The following is a 6,000-nucleotide window of genomic DNA, read 5'->3' as shown; positions in this document are numbered from 1 at the left end:
CCCACGCTGTTTTTGGCAGTGGTGCTCACAGAGCCTCGTGGTTGGAATAGCTGCATGAGGGGTCAGCCCAGTCCTGCCTCCTTCCACACTTGCTTCAGTTTCTGTGTGCTCTGCACCACGGGGAGAACGCCAAGCCAACACCACGGGGAGGCTCAGAGATTCTGAGGCAGAATGGGAGCTGGAGTCACCTTCAGCTTGTCTGTGCCAGCATTTCTTATCCTCTGCTAAAATCTCTGCCAGGAGTGGTGCTGATGGGAGCTTAATTTCTGCTGGGCAGCTGGGGAAGGACTGCTGAAACCCCAGCTTTCCCCACTGCTGAGGGAAGCACCAGGATCTGTGTCAGATCCTCTGGGATCTGGGCTGGTACAATCAATATTTTTACTGCAGAGCTAGAGGAAAAGCCCCTGGAGAAGAAGATAAATAGGAAAAGGGGAGGTTATCAAAGAGCCTCTCCCCAGCACAGCCTGATCTACACCTTCCCTGGTTTGAAGTCTGGCCAGGGGGAACCAGGCCAGGGTGCCTTGAGACAGTGAAGGAATGCTAATAAGGCTTTGCCTGTTCAATCAAAACGCTCCTTTGCTGCAGTTCAGGAGATGGTCTGGGCTGCAAAACTGTCAATACATTCAGCTGATTCACTGTGGCATGGGAATACAACCAAAAGGATCATCCATATGTACAGAGGGCTCAGAATAAGGAGGAAAAGGCAGCTCTGAGAGGGCCCTCAGTGATTTACCGACAAATTCTACCCATGGAGATTTTCACAAGACTGTGCAGTAGGATTTCAGCATCACTTGTGAAAGGCATCAGGTGAGAACCAGGGAGTGCTCCTTCGAGCCCTGGGGATACAGAGCTGTTGGGTGGGTGCCTGGCAGGGGCACAGCACCCATCAGAAATCACACCACCACTCACACTGCAGCATCAGTGACACATCTCACTCTCCTTCAACCTAAACCAGGTCCTTAGCTCGGTGAAGTGGTGGTTTGGTGTCAAGTTGTTTGCTCATCTGTTTCCTGGTAGCACCAAGGGGGTATCAGGCAGCCCTTCCCTTTGGCAGGATGGAGATGCCAGTACCCTACATCTCATTGTGGAGTTTTGGCACTCCATTATCTGACTTCAGGAGAATATTCATCCACTCAGGCAGTCTAAATGCATGACAGACATGAATCTGAATAGAAAGCAACCCATTGGAGAAGAAATTAACCACAAATGCTTTTTTTTTTCTTTCTTTTTTTGCAGGCCAGAGGAATGCTTGCGGGCAGAGGCGAGGGAAATAGATTGCTAAACGTTTTTAAAAATACCCAAATGTTTCAGTTGAAGTGCAGTCTTTTATGCCATGAAGGGATTAACTGGGACATGTTTGCTGAGCCATTCCTGCTGCCCGCTCCGTGTTTGCAGATGTAAACTGTGCATGCCATTGAGGCAGCTCAGCTGCTGCTCTGGGACCAGGGGTGAGTTTTCCTCCACCACATCACACCCAGCCCCTGGGCTGCTCTGGTTTGGAAGCCTGGCTTTGGATTCCCAGAAATATCTGGGGAATGTGGCCGTTACTGAGTGAAAAAGCCACTTGTGAATAGCTGGTCTCACTGCCACAGCTGAACAACACTTTCTGTCAGGGCTCAGAATCTGGAAAGGAACAGGGAGGTGGAGCAGCCGATGCAGGTGGTGAGTGGCATGTGCTATATAAGTATGTTACATAAATATTGGGTCAGATTCTTCTGGGAGCCACTCTGACTCCCATCTTTGTGAACCAGAAAACCTCCCCACTCATTCCGGTCGCTGGCCAGCCATGGCTCCTGAAAAATATGAAAATGAGATACTTGCAAATTCCTCAGTAAAGGGAAAAAATGGCTTTAAAATAAAGAAGCGCTTCTGACTTTCAAGTAATGCTGCCCATTTCCATGCGAGCTTCTAAGGAAAGGTAACTGGGGACAAACCTTTTAGCTGGCTGGACAAAGGGGAAAGGGTTTTAAACTAAAAACGTGTCAATTTAGGTTAGCTATAAGGAAGAAGTTTTTTTGCAGTGAGGGCAGTGAAGCAATGAAAGAGGTTTCCCAGAGAGGTGGTGGCTGCTCCATCCCTGGAACCACTCAAGGCCAGGTTGGATGGGGCTCCGAGTGACATGGTCTGGTTCAGGGTGTCCCTGACCAAGGCAGGGGGTTGGACTCTTTGGCCTTTAAACCCAAACCATTCTGTGGTAGCAAACAGGGTGCAAAATTAAACACCTACAAGGATGCACCGTTTTCCCCATCCTCATCAATTTTTTTCTTAAATGGAAGAAAATTATATCAGCACACATCAAAAGAACAGCTAGATTAGGTTGATGAGCTTAATTAGCATCTTTGTAATACTACTTCCACTTTTCTCTCTCTATTCTCAGATGAAGTGTGACATATATGACGTGACCTGTAGAAAATGCAGATATATATACATATATATAATATGTATGTAAATGTTCACTCCATATTTACACAAACAACTCATGCTTTAATTGCTTAATCAAAAATGACCCTTTAGTGCCTTTTCGCTGTTAGAAAGAAGCTGTGAACACACACTTTAGAGAAGCTGTGAACCTGTTATAGTAGCATGTAATAAAGGAATTACTCCATGTCAAAAATAGTAGAGGCACATCCTGCAAGAGAAACAATGAGGGAAAACCACCAATTTCTCTTCCCTCATCCCCCAGTGCTGTAGCTGCATCACAGAACCCACCAGACTTCTCAGGCACAACTTGCCCTCAGTGGAGCCAGGTGAAGATGTCAGAAATCATCTCCTTATTTTCCATGTGCCTTGGCATAATTTCCATAATTTAGAAGGATCTAATTTTTTTAGATCCTTCTAATTTTTTTTTTTTTTCCTTAGAAGGATCTAAATTTTTCCATAATTTAGAAGGATCTGCTCGACCTTCCCAGCGGCACCTCCCACCCTTAATTCCCCTGTTAAAAATTTAGGTTATATTTCCTCCTTTACAGTCAGTGAGACCTCCACCAGACTGCCATGACTTCTCAAATATGACAAAGGGTAGCTCAGCCCCTTCCCCTGACAGCTCCCTCATGACCCACGGGTGCATCCTGCCAGGTGCCATGGCCTTGGGAACCTTCAGGTGTCTTGGTTGGTCTCCACCCCGATCACTCCTCCTACTCTGGGCAGTTCCTCAGCCCCTCCCTTCACCTTCTGCACTTTGGGCAGTGTAACCAGATCACTTCTTGGTGAAACTGAGGCAAGTGGTTGAGTACCTCATCATTCTCCATGTCCTGGGTCTCCCATTTTCTTCCAGAGTGGGTCCCCATTTTCCCTACTTCTCCTTTTGTCACCTATAGAAACTTTTCTTGTTGCCCTTGATGTCCCTGGAAAGATTTAACTTTACCTTTTCCAACCTGATCCTGGAAAACTTCTCTGTGTGCCTCCCAGGCTAGCTGTGATGACTCCATGCTCTAGAGACTTCCTTTTTGTGTTTTTATTTGTCCACGAGCTCCTTGTTCACCCACACAGGACCCTTGGCATCTTTGTCTGATTTTCTTTTTTGTTGGGATGTTTTGGGTTTGGAGGAGGTGACAATTGAATATTAATCATCTTTTTTGGGCCCTGATTCCCTCCTGGACTTAATCCCATCATACTTGACCAAGCAGATCCCCGAAGAGGCCAAATTCTCCTCTCCTGAAATCCAGGCCATTAAACTTGTGTGCCTTCCTCACCACCCAAAAGATCTCTGATTCCACCATTTCACAGCCACCACAGCCCCTCTTGGTAGGTTTAGTTTTTGGGAAGTCAGGAAGAAAAGGTGGGTGGGCTTAGTTATTAGGAAGGTATTCCTTCCTGGCAGGGTGGGCAGGCCCTGGCACAGGGTGCCCAGAGCAGCTGGGGCTGCCCCTGGATCCCTGGCAGTGCCCGAGGCCAGGCTGGACACTGGGGCTGGGAGCAGCCTGGGACAGTGGGAGGTGTCCCTGCCCGTGGCAGGGGGTTGGATTAGATAATCTTTAAATTTTCTCTCAACCCAACCCAACCCATGGTTCTCATTTGGGGTGCTTGAAGTCCTCCTTGAGGACCAGGGCTTGTGAACACAAGGCTGCTCCTGTCTGTCCCCCGAGGGGCTCATCCACCCTTCCTGCACTCTGTGGCACATCCCTGCCACCCTGTCACTTGTCCCTGCCCTCCCTGTGAGCTCTTTGTCATCTCCTCACCCATCCCAGCACAGCTCCATGAAGTCCAGCTGGTCTTTTGCTTAGGGGTGACATCCCCTCCTTGTTTCCCCTTGCCTGTCCTTCCTAAAGAGCCTGTGGCTGAGGCTCCTCTCCCCCAGAGACTTTAGAAGGGTAAATCCATCAGAGACAGACTTGTGCAAGCTCACTGTGTGTCAGACCACAGCGTTTACATCATATTTTCTGACACTTTCATCAGAAAGTAGCATGTATCACTTTTTAGGGGCCTATGATCTCGCCTCAATGCCTCACATGTATATTTTATGCAGTCTGTGCACTTTATTGCATTTATTGTGGCCAAGGCAGCACAATACACTCTGCCACAGCTCCTACCGACCTCCCACAGCATCCCAGAAAACAAATACACTCACTTAGTCTGCTTTTGATTTTCCAGCCTGATGCAAATGATTAGCAACCTTTCCTAGTGTATTTTGAGGGTTGGTTTCCTCCATCTAGTGAGAAGTGTGCCTGCTGACCTCAGATCATGTTTGACCTCAGGTAACCACAGCCCATCAGCTGGCAAACTGCAGAAATAAATATTATTGTGGCAAAGAGGCTGTGCTCCTGCCATCCTCCCCCCCTCCTGTGCCCCACCTGTGTTCCACCAGGTGGTTCCAGCTTCCTTGAACATTCCCACACACGTGGAGCCTAATTCCAGTTTGATATAAGCTGCATAAAAACCCAATTATTCTTACTCGCATACACTGGTCAAATAGATTTTGCTGCACTCCTAGCAAGCTAAATTGTGAGAACAAGATATGTTTCCATGTTCTCTCATTCAGAGGAATCAAAAAATATATATTTACAATGATATATGTATCACTGAAAGGTAATATGAAGTAAATGAAATCGTAAAGCTGCACAACAAATTTTTGTGCAAGTCTGCCTTTTATATTTTAGATTTTTAATCGAAAGCAGCATTCTGCATTCTAAAGTGTATCTCTCTATTAAGAAAATTATGCAAATTAATTAAAAAAATGAAAATACTTTGGGATCAGTAAAATTATTTAGTCCTGTTTAAAAATTATCTTTGATTTCTAAGACTAAGTGATCACAGGTCACTTAGTAATCACTAAGTGAACAGATTGACCTCCTGCTATTAAATCTGAGGTATAAAATAAGTGTCATTGTGTTTACCACAGAAGTATCAGAGACTACTTGTTTCATGATGATATAGAGTGTTGATGCCCATGTTAATCCCTTGAGCTCATTAGCAACAGATATGGGAGGATGGACATTGATAAACAGTTGCTATTCTGAAGAGATTTACTCATTATTTTCTCTCATTGGCTTCACTAGAATTCCTGGGTTATGAAGTATGTGAGGAAAAAAAAACACTTTTCAGTTCTTCAGGAAAAGTCCTGAAGAACTTGTTTTTGTGAAACAGTTGCAATTTATAACCAAAAGTCAGAAAGTTTCAAGATGCAGAAATTCATGACTGAAGTGCTAATATTCAGCTATCATTCTCCAAAAGTACTCCTCTTCTCGTGTGCAGCACCGTATTCTCTTTTTTTGTGACTGGTGGAGACATGTAATAAGGGGAAATTGCAATTTTGTGACTTTTCTTCTTAAAGACAACATGCTGTGGTGAGTGTTGAGACTGCATGTTGGACAGACATTGTCACCAGTGAGTGCTTGTGGATGGTTTTTGTCTCTAAAAGATGATTTTTGGAGAAAGGGCACAAGCTGAAACTCATAAAACAAAAGGATGTGTATTTTTACAAAAGGGCTCATTCGAGGTGTAAACTATTGAAGCTTCATCTCTCTTCAGTAAACATAATATTTTTATGTAATTTAATAGTTT

The sequence above is a fragment of the Anomalospiza imberbis genome, chromosome Z (genome assembly GCF_031753505.1).
Source record: "Anomalospiza imberbis isolate Cuckoo-Finch-1a 21T00152 chromosome Z, ASM3175350v1, whole genome shotgun sequence".
Classification (NCBI taxonomy): Eukaryota; Metazoa; Chordata; class Aves; order Passeriformes; family Viduidae; genus Anomalospiza; species Anomalospiza imberbis.
This window is presented reverse-complemented; position numbering follows the sequence as displayed.